Here is a 16,322-nt window from a genome sequence, read left to right on the forward strand (position 1 = left end):
TTAACTAGCCAAGTCTGTGCCTTGCTTGCGATTTGAGAGTTTTGTTTTCAGAAAATTGTGACAATCGCACAAATTATGGGTCGACTAAGGAAATGGCGAAGTGGTGGCGGAATGATTTAGTTTCGCCGCGTTGGCATTGCAAATTGTTAATGCGGTGCATGCAGGACACAAGCATGTACGCTGGTATGGAGGTACTGAATTTCCATAGTTAAATGGTGTGAACTTCAAAAACAAACAAAAAATTATACTAGATATAAAAATTTAATTTTGTTAAAAATATACACTGCACGTAGGATATTAATTAAGTAGTGGAAGACGTATCCCATACATTAGTTAAACGCTTTTTGTGCTTATTCATAAATATACTTATAAGCTCGATCAATCAGGTTGCGATGTTACAAAGTAGTTAAATATTGCACACACTCGTATTTATATAAATATGTATTCAAGGTTACATAACCCAAGTTTTGAATGTAATGATGGAGTGAAAAACACAACCAGCAGTCCGGTCTTACTGGGTTTCAGCAATGGGGTTTCGAGAATATTTTGTTCCTCAATAAAAAGAAATGCAATGTGGTTTCATACTACAAAACTCCTGATCCTACGTAGGTAGATGAAGTGGTTGAAGTACCACTCTAGCACTTCCCAAGCAGCATTAAAGCGTCTTTTTTAAACCATTATGAGACTTCCGACAGGCAGATATCTACAGCCAGCAAGATTTAATAGAGAATATTGATGCGATTTAGGTTGGCGCACTGCCCCAGGCTGTCGAAGAAAGGAGCTCCCAGTGACCTTAATCATCCGAAGGAACCATACCTCTAAAACGAATTCTGAAGTCCCCCAATTTGGGTCGAACTTTTGGGTAGGGACAAATTTTGAAAAATCCCACTTTGACCCATTTAGAGTGCTCCAATCGAGTCCAAATGTATGACCGACCCCCACTAACTTTGGACGGCCGATCTACCCATGCCAGTGGCACACCCCCTGGAACTCCCCTGGGGGGTTCCCCATACAACCATTTCAAAATATCACCATTTTTGGCCTTTACATGAAAAAATCAGCTAAATGGCAATGTTTTTTCTTTATTTTTATTTATTTATAATAATATTAATTATTTATTTATAATAATATCTATTTTTTCTCTTAAGAAATTTATTTAGTCAGAACATATGTAAATGAAAAAATTAATTTAAGTGAGTTATAGAAAAGAAACTAAAAAGTTCGACCCAAATTGGAGGACATCAGAATTCGTTTTAGAGGTATCGTTCCTTCAGCAAAGTTTCTTATTTTGATCCCTAGAATATGATTTTCACAGAGCAATGGGCGATTTTTTTACCTCCCCACAAATCGACCCGGCGTTATGACTATCCATTACAAATTTTATTTTAAATCTCACTGTAGAAATTAAGAATCTTGAAGTGATATTTGACACAAAACTAAGCTTCATCGAACATGTCGACTTTATTGGTTCTAAAGCTTTTTCTATGCTTTTTCATTAGAAGAAATTCAAATGAATCCAGGGAACCCTGCACGTTAAAGTCTCTTTAAAATTCATTAGCATGGGGTCACTTTGATTATTTTTTCTTTTACGAGGTCCCTACTATTCCGTTTACCAAAATGGCACTACTTAATTTCAAATGGCTTAGCTGCTTAAGATTCTACATTGCCACACCGAAACTCCTTAGGATACAACCTTTACAAGATCAGGGAACTTAATTTAAATTAATGTCTGTCTAGAACTTAATAAATAAAAAAATTGGCTGTGAGGAATTATATTGTTTTTCGTATTTTAAGATTTCATCGTGTGAATTGAGGCATAAGCCTTCGCTTGTCGAAACGCCGCATAGAACTAATTAACCAATTGCTAGAAGTATAAGTCTATGTAAAAACCATATAGATTTTAATTTCACCTAGGCTAGATCTAAATTAAGTTTATTCACTCTATTAAATCAGAAGTAGTCTGCAATGACACCCTGTAGACTGAATAGATAAATGAAAATATTATATAAAATATTTATTTCAGACAAAGACTAAACATCAAATGATTTCAAATAACAAGAAATACTAAGTTGAAGGTATATTTTTAATTACATAGAGCCGATACTCAAGTGCATTCATATATTTGCTCTGAAATTTTTAAGTCCGCGCCACTTCATGTTCTTAATTTGAATGTCAATCATTCTAAAACTCAGTTTAATCTGTAGCCTTATTTTGCTAGTTGCTCAGTTTTTTTGTACTAAGATTTTTTCATTTTGGAAATACTCTGTTATATGATGCTGGACCTTCATTTTTTATATCGCAAATCAAGCACAATTTTTGCACCACTTGAGTAACATATGGCATTATAATATAAGTTTGCATTTAATAACAGACAATTTCGGTCGATTGATGGCGTTTATTTCTGAATTTGTGTTGCGTTGCCAGAGTAGAAAACGACATCGACCAGGATAATACAGAATGCAGTAATAGAAAAAATTATCAGGAGAAGCCGAAAAAGTACTATCGCATTTTTCTCAGATGAGTGAAAATATGAAGAAGACATGAAATCTCGTACCCACAGACAGCTATCTCGTGCAAATTGATTACCTATTTTGAGAAAACTGTTAAATTGGCACGACTCGATAGCCGAAATTTAAGGGGTTACATGGGTTTCGTGGGGTAAAAAAAGGCCTATTTTCAATATTTTTTTTTCTATGTAAAAAATTATTTATTTAATTCAAACTTTTTTCTGTCTTATAGATAAATATTTGAAGAATAATTTCTGAAATTTTCAAAAAAACAAAATTAAAACTCCTCCAATGTGACGTCATTTCCGGTGACCCCTCGAAAAAAAAGGTGCATCCGCGTTGTCACCATAAACTTGTGCTTGAACGAAGAAAAGAAAAAAAGTAAAAATTTGAATTTTGGCAGACAATTTTCCAAAAAAATGAAAATTTCGGTCAAATTTGCTTGACATTTTGTTTTTTAAAATAGTTGTAATTGAAAAAAATAAATCCTTAGTCCACGCACGAGTAAATTGTATCTCGAACACCTGTGTAAAATTTCATCAAAATCGGTTGAGTAGTTTTTGAGAACATTTGACAACCGATTTTGAAAACACGGTTCCGAGAAAAACGCGTTTAAATTTTGAGTAACAATAGAAGTGGCTTGGAGCGCACACCTTCCAGAGGCTGTATCTCCGAAACTATTATTCGGATCGACTTGAAAATTTAGGATGATATTCTTGAGATGTTGTAGAAATAAGTTAATAAGCAAACAAAAAATCGAATTTTTGAACCCACGAAACCCCTTAAGAAAAAACTGGGGTTATTGCGATATCAACTATGCCTTGGACCACAGAGTGGTATATAATTTCTACTCAAATGAGAAGAAGTTCAATGTGGAATGTCCCGATGTATACAGCTATTACTTTCATGACTTATGGAATTCTTCTAGATTATCTACATAGCAGAGTGGGAATGTAATGGTGTGGAGGGTGATCTCCTATCTTGGCACATATGAGTTGCAATTTTCGCAGACAACGATAAACGCAACCTTGTATGGAAGGCCTACTACGAACGGCTTTTCTGTTCATTAAAAACATTTTGGGCCCTCTTCATGGACATTTAACACGATAATACTCCAACTCACTCTAGGCGTATTGCAAAATCGTATATAACTACAGAGCCAAAACACAAGCCTAATGAACTGATCTCCTCAGATTTCAACATCGGGAGAACTATACTACTGTGGGCAAAAAGTAGGGTGAATTTGGTTGTAAAATGAAAAATCTTTATTTATTCTTGTAAATCAATTTCATCCCCTTCAAAATAATCCCCTCTCGATGAAATACACTCATGCCAACGATTTTTCCAATCCCCGAAACATGCCAAATACTCGCAGTCCATTTCCGGTATAGCCATCAGCACCTTCTTCGATTCAGCTTTTATCTCCTCAATTGACTCGAAACGCGTTCCCCGGAGTGGTCTCTTGAATTTTGGGAATAGCCAGAAGTCACACGGAGCCAAATCAGGCGAATACGGTGGTTGCGGAACGATAAGCGTGGAATTTTTGGCGAAATGGTCACGAAGAACGAGTGCAGCGTGAGACGGTGCATTATCGGGATGCAAAAACCAAGAGTTGTTGGCCCATAATTCTGGTCTTTTTAGACGAATTGCTTCACGTAAATGACGCATAACGCTCAAATAATATTCCTTATTAACAGTTTGGCCAGGTGGAAGGAATTCATAGTGCACCACACCACGAAAATCGAAAAAAACTGTCATCATGACCTTTGCTTTCGAACGACTTTGACTTGCTCTTTTCGGTCTGGCCTCGCCTTTAGCACGATATTCGCTTGATTGGTCGATTGTTTCAGGGTCGTAAGCATTTTCCAAGAAATTGAGAGTTTTCGGTACCAAACGAGATTTGACTTTTCGTAGGCCCAAATGGTCTTTCAAAATAGTTTTCAGAGATCCTTCTGATATTCCGATCATATCAGTAAGGTCTTTAACAGTCAACCGACGATTTTTGAGCACTAACTCCTTCACTTTACTGACGTGTTGGTCATCTGTTGACGTCGATGGTCGTCCGGAGCGCTCCAAGTCATCAACACGTTCTAGACTCCCTCTGAAGTCTTTGTACCACTTATAAACATTTTTCTGCGACATGGTCGAATCACCAAATGCCCTCTGCAACATGCTAAACGTTTCCGCAGCCGAAATTTCATTCCGCAAACAAAATTTGATGGCACTTCTCTGCTCAATCAAATCAGACATTGTAAAAATCGAAAAATGCACTCTTGGTCGTTTGGTAAACACAAGCGTAAATATATTACTGATAATGACATTCACATGAAAGTTGGTCCAGATGTTATTAACAGTGCTGCCAACTCATGAAAAAAATAACTAGAACGAAATTTTAATCCCGCGAAGTTTGACAAATAAATTAACCTTACTTTTTGCCCACAGTAGTATTTATTCAACCCTCCTGAATTTGTTGATGCCACTAAGCAAGCATGGATCACCATTTCACTGAGCTATACCTATTGGGTTGTTCGAAAAGTATATTAATTTCGCTTTTTTTTGTCGGAAAATAAAAGACGATCTTCATATAATGAATAAATATTTAATTAAATTATATATTGGCTATTCTGATCTAACACCTTTTGCCATCTTTCTGGTATTAGCATGATTCCACGCTCATAAAATTTTTGGTCTTTGCTGGCAAAAACTGACCCAGGGGATTTTTGACGTATTTAATTGAGGTAAAGGCTTTACCGTTCAAAAAATGTTGCAGTGGCCGGAACAAATAAAACCCGAAGGGGACAGGTCTGGAGAACATGGTGGGTTTGGCAGCTGTAAAAGCTTGTGGCGAGTGACCAAACTTGTTTGAGGTCTCGCACCTTTTCTGTTGATTAATTCTGGCCTTTTCTGTTGGAGTGCATCATTTCGTTTGTCCAGCTGATGCCAGTAGACTTCCGCGTTTATTGTTGTGTTATCCGGTAAAAGCTCAAAAAACTGACTCCTTTAAAATCCCACCGAACAGCCAGCATCACTTGTTTTTATGGATATTGAAATGCTTTGATCCGGTTCATCTTTTCTGCAACCCCTTTTTCGTCCCCAGTAATGATGAGCTTCAAAAATGGATCATTTTCGTGACGTTTCTCTCTTCTCATACACATCGGTTAATTTCTTTATGGCTTGAACAGCATTTTACCTTTAGTAAAAAATTAAAATATGACGAAAATGCTGCTTATTGCTCTCCATATATAAAAGGGCACAGACCAAAAACTACTGCGTAAAATCAATTGAACTTATTCACACACAAGCCTTGCTATATCAGCTGTCAAAACATATAATCACAATGCGACTTAAGTGTGAAGTTAGCTGTGAAAAAATACAATTAAATCCACTGTCGGGAAAAAACGAAATTACTTTCCTTAAGTATATTCCAGTTGAGAACATGCGAGGTGCTGATTAGATTTATAAATTTTTTGTATATACATAATTTAAAAATTTTTTTTTCAAGATAGTCCTCTTTAGAAAAATACATTTCTCCCAACGCTCCGGCTGCTTTTTTAAACGCACTAAAAAATAGGATTTCTCGAACTCTCCAAAATACGCCTCTGTTTCGGCGATGATTTCCTCGTTTGAACTAAATATTTTTTAACGCAATTCATGCAGTTTGGCGGTGACAACTCCGGATGAATTTGCTGGTGCGCTATCGTAGTGAAACAGCACCTTCTTTTGCTGTCTTATTCAATTGTTTGTACAAGAGGGGCCCAGAACTCACAGTAGTATTGTCCAGTGATTGTTCTTCGTTTTTCTAAAAAATCCATGAGAACGACACCGTTCCCATCCCAAAAAATCGTCGCCATGACTCTCTGGCCGATGGGACTGTCTTCGGCTTCTTTAGAGCAGATTTTCCGGGGATCTCGGATCTGGGATATCGCTTAAATTGCTGCAAACACTGCCTCGAAGTTAACAGTCGCATACGCTTGCATCCCATTGGGCCGATAATTTTTTCATCTGTTACTTCGCGCACTTTGTTTCGTCGATCAGCGAGAAGTCGTGGACTTTTTGAATGATTTCCTCGCTAACCACGTCTGCCGGGTGTTCTGCTCGCTCCTCATCAGAAAAGATGTTCGCCCACATTTAAATTTGTTGGAGCAATATCTAACTGTGGTCGTAGATGGGGAAGTGTCCCCATAGACAGCATCCAACTTTGCTTTATCTCCACTCCTTTCCATCCAAAAACAAAAAAAGAGGTTGTCTGTAAAGTCGGTTTACTGACGATAGTTTAACGTGACAACGTTGCATTTTTCAAAAGAAAATTTTAGCTTTAATTGTTTGATAAATATTTTGTATGGATATGGAGAAGGAGGTAAATGGAGTCGCAATGGGATTGATCAAGTTACATTTACACAAACGTGAAAAATTACGAAATATTTATCAAATTCATGAAAGATATGTTCAATTTCGATTGTGCATCAGACGTTAATAAGTCAACAACACTAAGAGGTACCATCATCGATTTGACTTTTTCAAGACACATTACACTCGACACACTCCCTTTCATTTCCTACTTTTCCTATCATCGTCCTATTCTCAACAGAGAAATGGTTGATTACCATGCACACAGGAAGAAGGCATATGCAAATACAAATATGTGAATTTATATACAAATGCGCATATACATACATATATATGCTCACTCATGTAGGACAGAGCCAGATGTCGAACGTTGCCGAGCGCGTGGGCCGATTGTGCCTCTTTGTCGTTCGTTCCGCGTTCTCGCTTGCAGTTCAAGCAAGGTAACGACGCATGAGCAAGATAACGACGCATTTTTTTGGTGCGTGCAGCCGGCTAAATCAAATTATAAGACGTTATCACGTCGAAAGGGAAGTACCGAACGATACTGTTCTTTTTCTATCTTAGAGAAAATCACGAAACACGTCTTACTCGAATAGCTGCAAATCCAAACTAACCTATAAATCAGTCTGAAATATGTGTATGAACCGCCATTCTTTATATTTACTTCAAAATGCAGGTTAGTATTGAGTCATAAAGTGATTTATGATAGTTTAAAGAAATTATGGACCAAGCGGCTTTAATGTGGTTTTTACTTATTCTGTTAATAAATTATATTGTATATATTCGATACACTAAAGATACACTATCTTTCGGGATAGTTCAATGGCTTGGAACATTTTTTGTACTTTTCTTCGACTTCATATTGCAAATTATTTTATGTCAAAATTTAATTCCGTCCTCAAAATCTCCTTATTTATGACATTTTTTAATTTATCGTCTAGATCCCAAGTATTGTCGGGAGAAAGTCTTTGTAAAAAAAGTCTTTATGTTTTAAAAATGTTTCTTTCAGATTGCGAAGAAATGAATTTAAGGATCGAATATATAGTGATAGACGACATTGACCTTCAACGTTTAGTGATTCAGAAATCGCAAGCCTATTCTTTTAATAAAGCTATTAATTTTAGCTTACTTTCCCAGCATTTTTTAAATCGAACTTCGGCATTTAATATTTCTTGGAACCGAAAGAATTATGTCGCGCCAACGTTAACGAATGGATTTGGTGGAAAAACACGAAGGCAAACTGCGTCATTTTCATGCTTTAGCTGGCACTATAATTTATGATCATTGCTGGTATATTTAAATCTTTTTAAAGTGTTAAATTTTATGCAAAGTGGGTTCCTTTATTGGTATCAAAGTTTTAACCCTAAACCAACCCCAATAAGAGTCACAATTTGTGGATACGAAACAAGGCATGCATTTTGAGTGACACTTGAAGCAAAAGTGAAAGGTTAATCGACCGAATTTCTATTGCGATGATTATGAAAACCAACAAGATTGGGATTCCAAATGATAATAATGTTACGCACATTTTGTCTATAAAGCAAGCTATACCGGTTTTGGCGCCAACGAAAACAATGGTGCCTATAACTATCTGCTGACACCAGGTTACCTGACATTGAACCCTCAGGATGCCATTCAGGGGCTCTCTTAAGTTAAACTCAATAAAAACATTTCAATTGCAAACATTATCGATCAAAATCGCATGTCATTTCCAATAAATGGTTCCGATTTTTATAATCACAAATTTTCACAATTTCGAAACACAATACATTGCTTTCAGTCTTTGGAGACACTAATTGTTATTCTTATCTGCGATCACGACAACTCTGCGCTTGTTCAATCCACTTTCAATTTGACAGCGCGACAGACAGGTGACAACTCATAACTTATCGCTTCTTGCTGGTGGATGGCACTCAAGCTCTGTTTCTCTTTTTACCATTTTTGTATCAATGAAATATTAACTGCGATTTTCTCTACCACATTACAAATCCATCATGAATTAGTATCCGAAACTAAGCCGGATTCCATAAAGTCCATGCCTGATCCTTGGCAGCGCGGAGCTTATGTCTCTGTTTGTTGGCAAAACAGTACACCCGGCTTGAGTATCCGCCACATAACACTGATTGGGAGTGCAATGCACGTAAAGCTTCATCGAAGTGGCGAAGAAAACGCCTACATTGGAGCGCGAAAATGTTTATTTGCCCGTTGTATGAGTCAGGCAGAACAGTGGTTAAAGATATTGGTTAAATTAATATTGTAAATTATATGATTGCGAAGAGATGAGAATCTGATACGAAATATAGCGGATTTTATTAGTTATTTAGTTATAGGAAGTAATGAGCAGATAAAACTAATTATTTCTCTTGGATCCTTCTTAGACAATATGCGCAAAGTTATCTGTCACTTGCTTATCAATACGTAATATTTGCTTTGAATTTTCGAATTAAATCTTTATTTCAGGTAAAACAGGGTGATTCAATAAGACCACATATTTGTCGAAATACTTTTTTTTATTTACGTGAGAAACACAATATCCCTTAAATGGATAGCGCTACCATTCAGACAACACAGGCAATAAATGATATGAATTTCAAAAATGTTTATGACTTTTTGGAATAGCTTATATCATTTATAACGCATATGATTTCGTTGAATAAATCCCTTTTACACGTCATTCAAATGAGTGTCGCTTCATTTTAAAAAATTATAATACCAAACAAAAAATAAAAAAAATTAACATATCCCAAAAATTGTATCGGCCTTGAATTGCCTTATTTTAAAGATCTTGTAACGATATGTGAAAGAAGAAGTTAATTTTTGTCAGTAACGCCAGACTTTCAGCACTCATATTTTGGTTACAGCAATTGAGACGCAATGTATTGCTGCTATAGCCGAATGGGATGTTGCGTACTATCATTCGATAGTGGCCGGGTTCGAAACCCGCTGAGGGCATGAAACACCACACGAAAAAACAATTTTTTTCTAATATCGGTCACCCTCGGCAGGCAACTGAGAATCTTCGAGTGTATTTCTGCTATGAAAAAGCTCCTCATAAAAATGGCTTCATCTGCCGTTCGGAGGCGGTATAAAACTATAGGTTTCTTCATTTGTGGAGCAACTCGCATCACAAATTGAAGAGGTGCTCGACCAAACACTCAACAGAAGATGTACGCGCCACCGCCCAAACATGAAAGTTCTATGTAACGATCAGATTTACTAGGAAATGGAAAAACTTCCTTATCGAAAATATTAAATTCAGCGCATATGAAAGAAAACTATCGACTCCACAGTTAACAAATGCATTATTTATAGTTCTCGTATGTTTTACTCACCAAATGATCATATTCCTTACACTGTGCAAGATCACTTTAACTTAACTTGCGCGCAAATTTGCATTTCGTCTGGTGTGGACAAAGTACATAAATACACACACACTTACAGATTTGCGAAGTTGGCGGTTTTGAATAGTAGCATTCACGAGAGACCGTACCAACTCTTAAATGCCGCCGTTACTGGAAGTGCACACAAAACGACAAGTGGCAACCTCTGTACTGCATTCATTTTGGATGCATTGTAACAACATAATTGATGGTATTGTCTTTTAATTCGTTGGGTTTACGTGAGCGGAATGACAAGATTCACGGCTGCGGGCGGCAGCATGTTGGCGGCACTTGTAGTCTTGTGGCACATGCAGTTCCAATGATACTCTCGTGTGATGTGTAAGTATATATATCTGTTGAATCTTCTATATATACATATATGTAAACGAGGATGTATGTTTTTTTGCTCCCTATGGACTCTGAAATCACTGAACTGATTTTGATGAAATTTTCAAGAATGCTTTGACGTACTATAGACTGGAGACTGTTCCTGTTAAGGTTGCTGGTGAACGAATAAACGGAGCTGCTTACAGAAATTTCAATCCAAATACATTTTTAAAGAAGGTTGCCAGAGTAATTCATTATGTAAATTAAGAAAAATATCGAAATATGTGTATCAAGCGAAAGTTACGTTTCAACCGAGTAATATTTTCAATTAGGGTGCCCATAAATAAATTTAGGCGATGTGTAGACCAAAATGTGGTCCTAGAAGATCTAAAAGGTGTGCAACTAAGAGACACCGATATTAGTATAAAATGTGCACACGAGGTGTGTTCAAAAAGTATCGCGAATTTTGAATTTTTGCAGGTTACGTATATTCGAATTTCGATTTTTTTGTGGCGATTTGTTGATACTCCTGTCACTTACTCATGCCGACAAGTTCGGCCATTTTGAATGTTCCGTTAATTGTTGACTGCTGCTTTGCTTGTACGGTCTTCGATTTTTACTTATTCAAAAAGATGGATTAAAGAACCTGTATAAAATTTTGTGGGAAAAACGAAATTACGTGCGCCGATGCATTCCGAATGTTGACTGTGTCATACGGAGAAAATACTTTGGACCAAAGCAACGTTTATCGGTGGAAAAAAATGTTCTCAGACAGCCGAGAAGATGTGGACGACGAAAAGCGTGCCGGACGCCCGAGCACTTCAAAAACCGACTAAAAAATTGATGAAATGAAGAAAATGGTATTGGCTAATCGTCGAATCACCGTTGGAGAAGTTGCTGAGGACCTAGACATATCGACTGGCTCGTGCTATTCGATTTTTTTTAATGATGGGCATGATTCGGGGGATAATTCGCACCAAAACTGCTCAATTTCGACCAAAAGCAGCATCGCATGAACATTGCTAATGAGATGTTGGACTCTGTCCGCGGCGACCCAAAGGGTCATAACTGGTGACGAATCGTGGGTTTATGGTTATGACGTGGAAATCAAAGCTTAATCATCTCAATATATTTAATGTATTCTCCCGTATTCCCCAGATCTGGCCCCTGTGACTTTTTCTTGTTCCCAGAACTGAAGAGGCCCATGAAAGGACGACGCTACGCTACGATTGACAAGATAAAGACCCCATCAAAGGAGGAGCTGAACAAGATAAAAAAAAAATGATTTTTTGAAGTGAAGATTGGAAAAAAGTAGGCACAAGTGCATAATATCTCATGGGGATTACTTTGAAGGTGACAAAATAGATATTAATGAATAAATAAATAATTTTTGAAAAAACACCAAATTCGCGATACTTTTTGAACACACCTCGTGCATTGTTTTCGAGGAAAGCGAGGAGAACATATTTTGATAAAGTAAAAAGATATGCAAGAATGCATAACAAGTTGGTATAACATTGCAAAACATTTTGGAAAGAAAGTGAGGAAACGGCTGCCTGATATTGAATCCGGTAGAGTAAAAACAACATTTGTTAAGAGTCTGTCAATAGACGCGTCTAGATGTTGTTTTAAAACGAAAAATGTAAAAATTTAAATTCTTTCAGGTTTCACCATTTTTATTCAAAAAACGGTCCCTAACAATTACTTATATATGTGAAAAATTACATCATTTAAATCTCTATGACACGTCTACAGGTAAAAGCGATAAACAGTCGATTCCTGAATGCCTAATTGTTGAAAACGTTGAGAACGTTACTAATTTTGCCATATGTTGTTCTTAAAGATAGACCATTTTCACAAAAAGTCATCAATTTGAACAGTGCAAATCAAGAACAAATATGAACTATATATGTATGTATGTGTTTATATGCGCTCAAACGCTAATACATATATGCGAGCTTTGTTCAAGAAAATTTTATTTGATTTTTGCGGCTTCTAGAATCGGTGAGGGCGCTGGCACAAGTATATGATTCTTATTTAACAGTGCAATCCCCACTGTTGGATTCCGTAAGTCCAGACTGGTTTTATCACAGATTTGTAGAGGAGAAGTTTGTTGTCCATTGAGAGGGTGGATTTGCGGTTTAGCAGCCAGTACATATTACAAAATATTAAACCTAGAGCTTTCCTTTTTGTTTAAAAAGGCAGTAACAGTGCTGTAAAAACAAAGATCAGCTTCAGTATCGTTTGGTGTAAAAATATCTTTTAGATATTTAGAAAAAAGCTCAGATTTCTCGCTTGCGGTTTTCGCCCATGAACCATCTTTTTTACGAAGTGGTGGACGGTACTCTTTTGTGTTACTTACCTTTTTGCTGACTTTCTAATTGGTGAGGTGTGTTGGTTCCAAATCCCATAGAAACTGCCTCATTTCTTTATCGTGTTGCTCTTTCAATAATAATTTTATTTCTTTTGATAATTTGTTAAAACGGCTTTTATATTCAGGAGATCTTGTTTGTTGCCATATTTTTTTTTGCCTGGCGTTTCTCTTTCAGTTTGTTTCTTAGGAAGATACCGATGTTTGGATGTCCTGGATGCATTTTGTTAGATATTCGGTAGCCTCGATTATATCTTCTTCGTTTTTTAGAGCAACTTTTATGCCAAGTGTCGACGTCAAAATGGTTTTAAATTGAGTCCAATTTGTGCGGCTGTTGGTAAGTTGGCAATTTTGGGACCTATTTTCGAGTTTATCATTTATTGTGATTATCACTGGCGAATGGTCAGAAGAAAGATCCAGGCAGGATTTACAGGTTATCTGCAGGTACGATAGACCTTTGATGACACAAAAATCAACAAGGTCAGGAATCTTTTTTGGGTCTGAAGGCCAATAAGTTGGCTCTCCCGTTGAGAAAACTTTCAAGTTCATTGATGTCGTTGCGTTGTGCAATTCGCGTCCCTTTGTTGTCATAAGCCGAGAACCCCATAGTGTATTTTTTGAATTATAGTCACTTCGTGCTATAAAGCGTGCTCCCAGGGTTTTTAAAAAACTTAACATATTCTTTATTTTTAATTTTGTCTTTAGGTGGACAGTATATTGCAGAAATAAGTAATGCACCGATTGAGTCTTGTACTATGACATTAAATAAAAATAAATATAATAAACGGAAAAATAAATATTATATTTTCAGAGAAATATATATTAATTTTTTTTAACAACCTTATCATGTACCTAGGTAGGTAGGTATAGTGGTTGTCGGTTGACACACCTAGGCCTGCTGTAGGCCCATTGTGATACCACCAGGGCTGTCCCCTCTCCTCACTCTACATTGTCCTCATTGAACCAACCTGTGGCTTTAATATATTTAACAAGACTTGTTATTTTTACATTGGCTACTTCTGCCAAGTTATTCAGGGAACTTTTTCCTAAAATATTGAACCTTCTTCCATCCAGAGCTATGCACCCGCATAGAAAGTGTTCTATAGTCTCTTCTTCTTCAATATCGTTACAGCTTCTACAATAGTCGTTATAGGGCGCTCCCAGCCTACTGGCATGTCTGCCAATCAGACAATGCCCTGTTAGGACCCCGAGTAGATTTCTCATATTTTTCCTGTTTAGTTTTAACAGTCGGTTTGTGCGGCCCATGTTCCATTCCGGCCACGTCATTTTACTAGTTCTACAGGTCAAGGTCTGAGACCACAGCCTGTTGGCAGCACTGATAGTGTGTTTATCTATAAGCATCTTACAAGTTGCTAAGGGTATAGGAATGTCCGCTTTGTCTGGTTGGATCGGTAACGTGGTCCCCAATCTCGCTAATTCATCTGCTTTGCAGTTGCCTTCTATGTCTCTATGACCCGGCACCCAGAGCAGGTTTATTGCAAAGTACTGTGATAGTTCTGTCAAAACGTCGATACATTCTTTTACTGTCTTCGAGTTAATATTGGGCGATTTTAAAGCTTTCAGGGCCGATTGGCTATCTGAAAATATGTTTATATCCCTTGTGGTGAGGACACTTTTATTTAGGGCTAGCAGGCTCTCTCTGATAGCCAAAATTTCAGCTTGAAATACACTGCAGTGATCCGGTAACCGGAATGACGTGTTGGCATACATTCCTTCAGAATAAATGCCTCCGCCTACTTGATCATTTAGCTTGGAACCGTCTGTATAGATGCTGATTCCGCTTTTATTGTCCATTACCCCATTGTCCCAATCTTCCCTCGTTGGGAAAGTTATGGTAAAGGATGTGTTTAAGTGCAACTCTACTGAGCTACAAAAGTCTGTCGCTTGATGTAGGAAGGGATATTCGTCTAGTATTCTAGCGTGACCCCTTCTGTTAGTGGCTAAGTTAGAAGATTCTCTTAGCCTAAGTGCCGATTTCGCCGCCAGCTGCTTGCTGTAGGCCTCAATCGGTAATAAATGCAGCATGACATTCATCGCTGTCGTGGGTGTAGTCTTTAGTGCCCCGCTTATGCAGAGACTAGCACCTCTTTGAATACTTTCTAGGCGTTTTACTGTTGTTCTTTTCTCGAGTATTGGCCACCAGACCAATGCACCGTATGTCATGATAGGCCGTACCACTGCTGTATATAGCCAGTGTACTATTTTTGGGGTTAGGCCCCATTTTGCCCCCACAATTCTTTTGCATGTATAGAGTGCTGTGGCTGCTTTTTTTTACTCTATCATTAATCGTTTGTTTCCACGAGAGCTTCCTATCTAATATCAGTCCTAGGTAGCTCGCCTCTTCCCCAATTGATAGTGTGATACCCTCAAGAGTAGGGGGGTTTAGGACAGGTAACCTGTATTTCCTGGTGAACATGATTAATTCTGTTTTGCTGGGATTTACCCCAAGACCACTCGATGCAGCCCACCGGCTTACATCGTTCAAAGCATTTTGCATTATATTGCAGAGGGTATCTGGGAATTTCCCTCTTATTAATATTGCAACATCGTCTGCGTAGGCCACTACGTCTATTCTCCTTTCCTCTAGATTCTTCAACAATTGATTCATTGCCAGAATCCACAGCAGAGGAGAAAGTACACCGCCCTGAGGGGTGCCCCTCCTGACGGATCTGCGTATCGTCGAGGGGCCCAACGTCGAAATTACTAACCTGCCTAGTAGCAACTGTTTAGTAAATTTCACAAGGCCCTCGGCGACACCCAAGTCAGTCATTGCGCTTGTTATGGCCTCCGGTAGGATGTTGTTGAAAGCGCCTTCTATGTCTAGGAAGGCTACCAGAGAATACTCTTTGTCCTCTATTGATTTCTCTATCTCTGAAACTAGTGAATTTAATGCTGTCTCTGTGGATCTACCTTTACAGTAAGCGTGTTGTGATCTCGCCAGTAGCGACGGGGTCAAGTTTTCCCTTATAAAGGCGTCTATTAATCGCTCTAGCGTCTTTAATAGGAATGAGGAAAGGCTAATAGGTCTGAAGTCTTTAGGCTTTGTATGCGAGCTCCTACCAGCCTTTGGTATGAAAACTACTTTGACTTCCCTCCATCTTAGGGGGACGTAGTTTAGTCGTAATGCTGCTCTGAATATGGTTATCAGCCATTGCATAATGTTGTCCAATGTTTGTTGTAGTTGCGCAGGGATTATCCCGTCTGGTCCCGGTGTTTTATATGGATGGAAATTTCCTACAGCCCAAGTTATCTTGGCTTCTGTGACAATGTTGGGGATGTCGGTACCTAGTACCGTATCCGAAGTTGGAATATTGGCGGTTATCGCTTCCTCTAAGTTACCTGGGAAGTGGGTATTTAGTAATAGGTCTA

Source organism: Anastrepha obliqua, chromosome 1, assembly GCF_027943255.1.
Source record: "Anastrepha obliqua isolate idAnaObli1 chromosome 1, idAnaObli1_1.0, whole genome shotgun sequence".
Taxonomy (NCBI): domain Eukaryota; kingdom Metazoa; phylum Arthropoda; class Insecta; order Diptera; family Tephritidae; genus Anastrepha; species Anastrepha obliqua.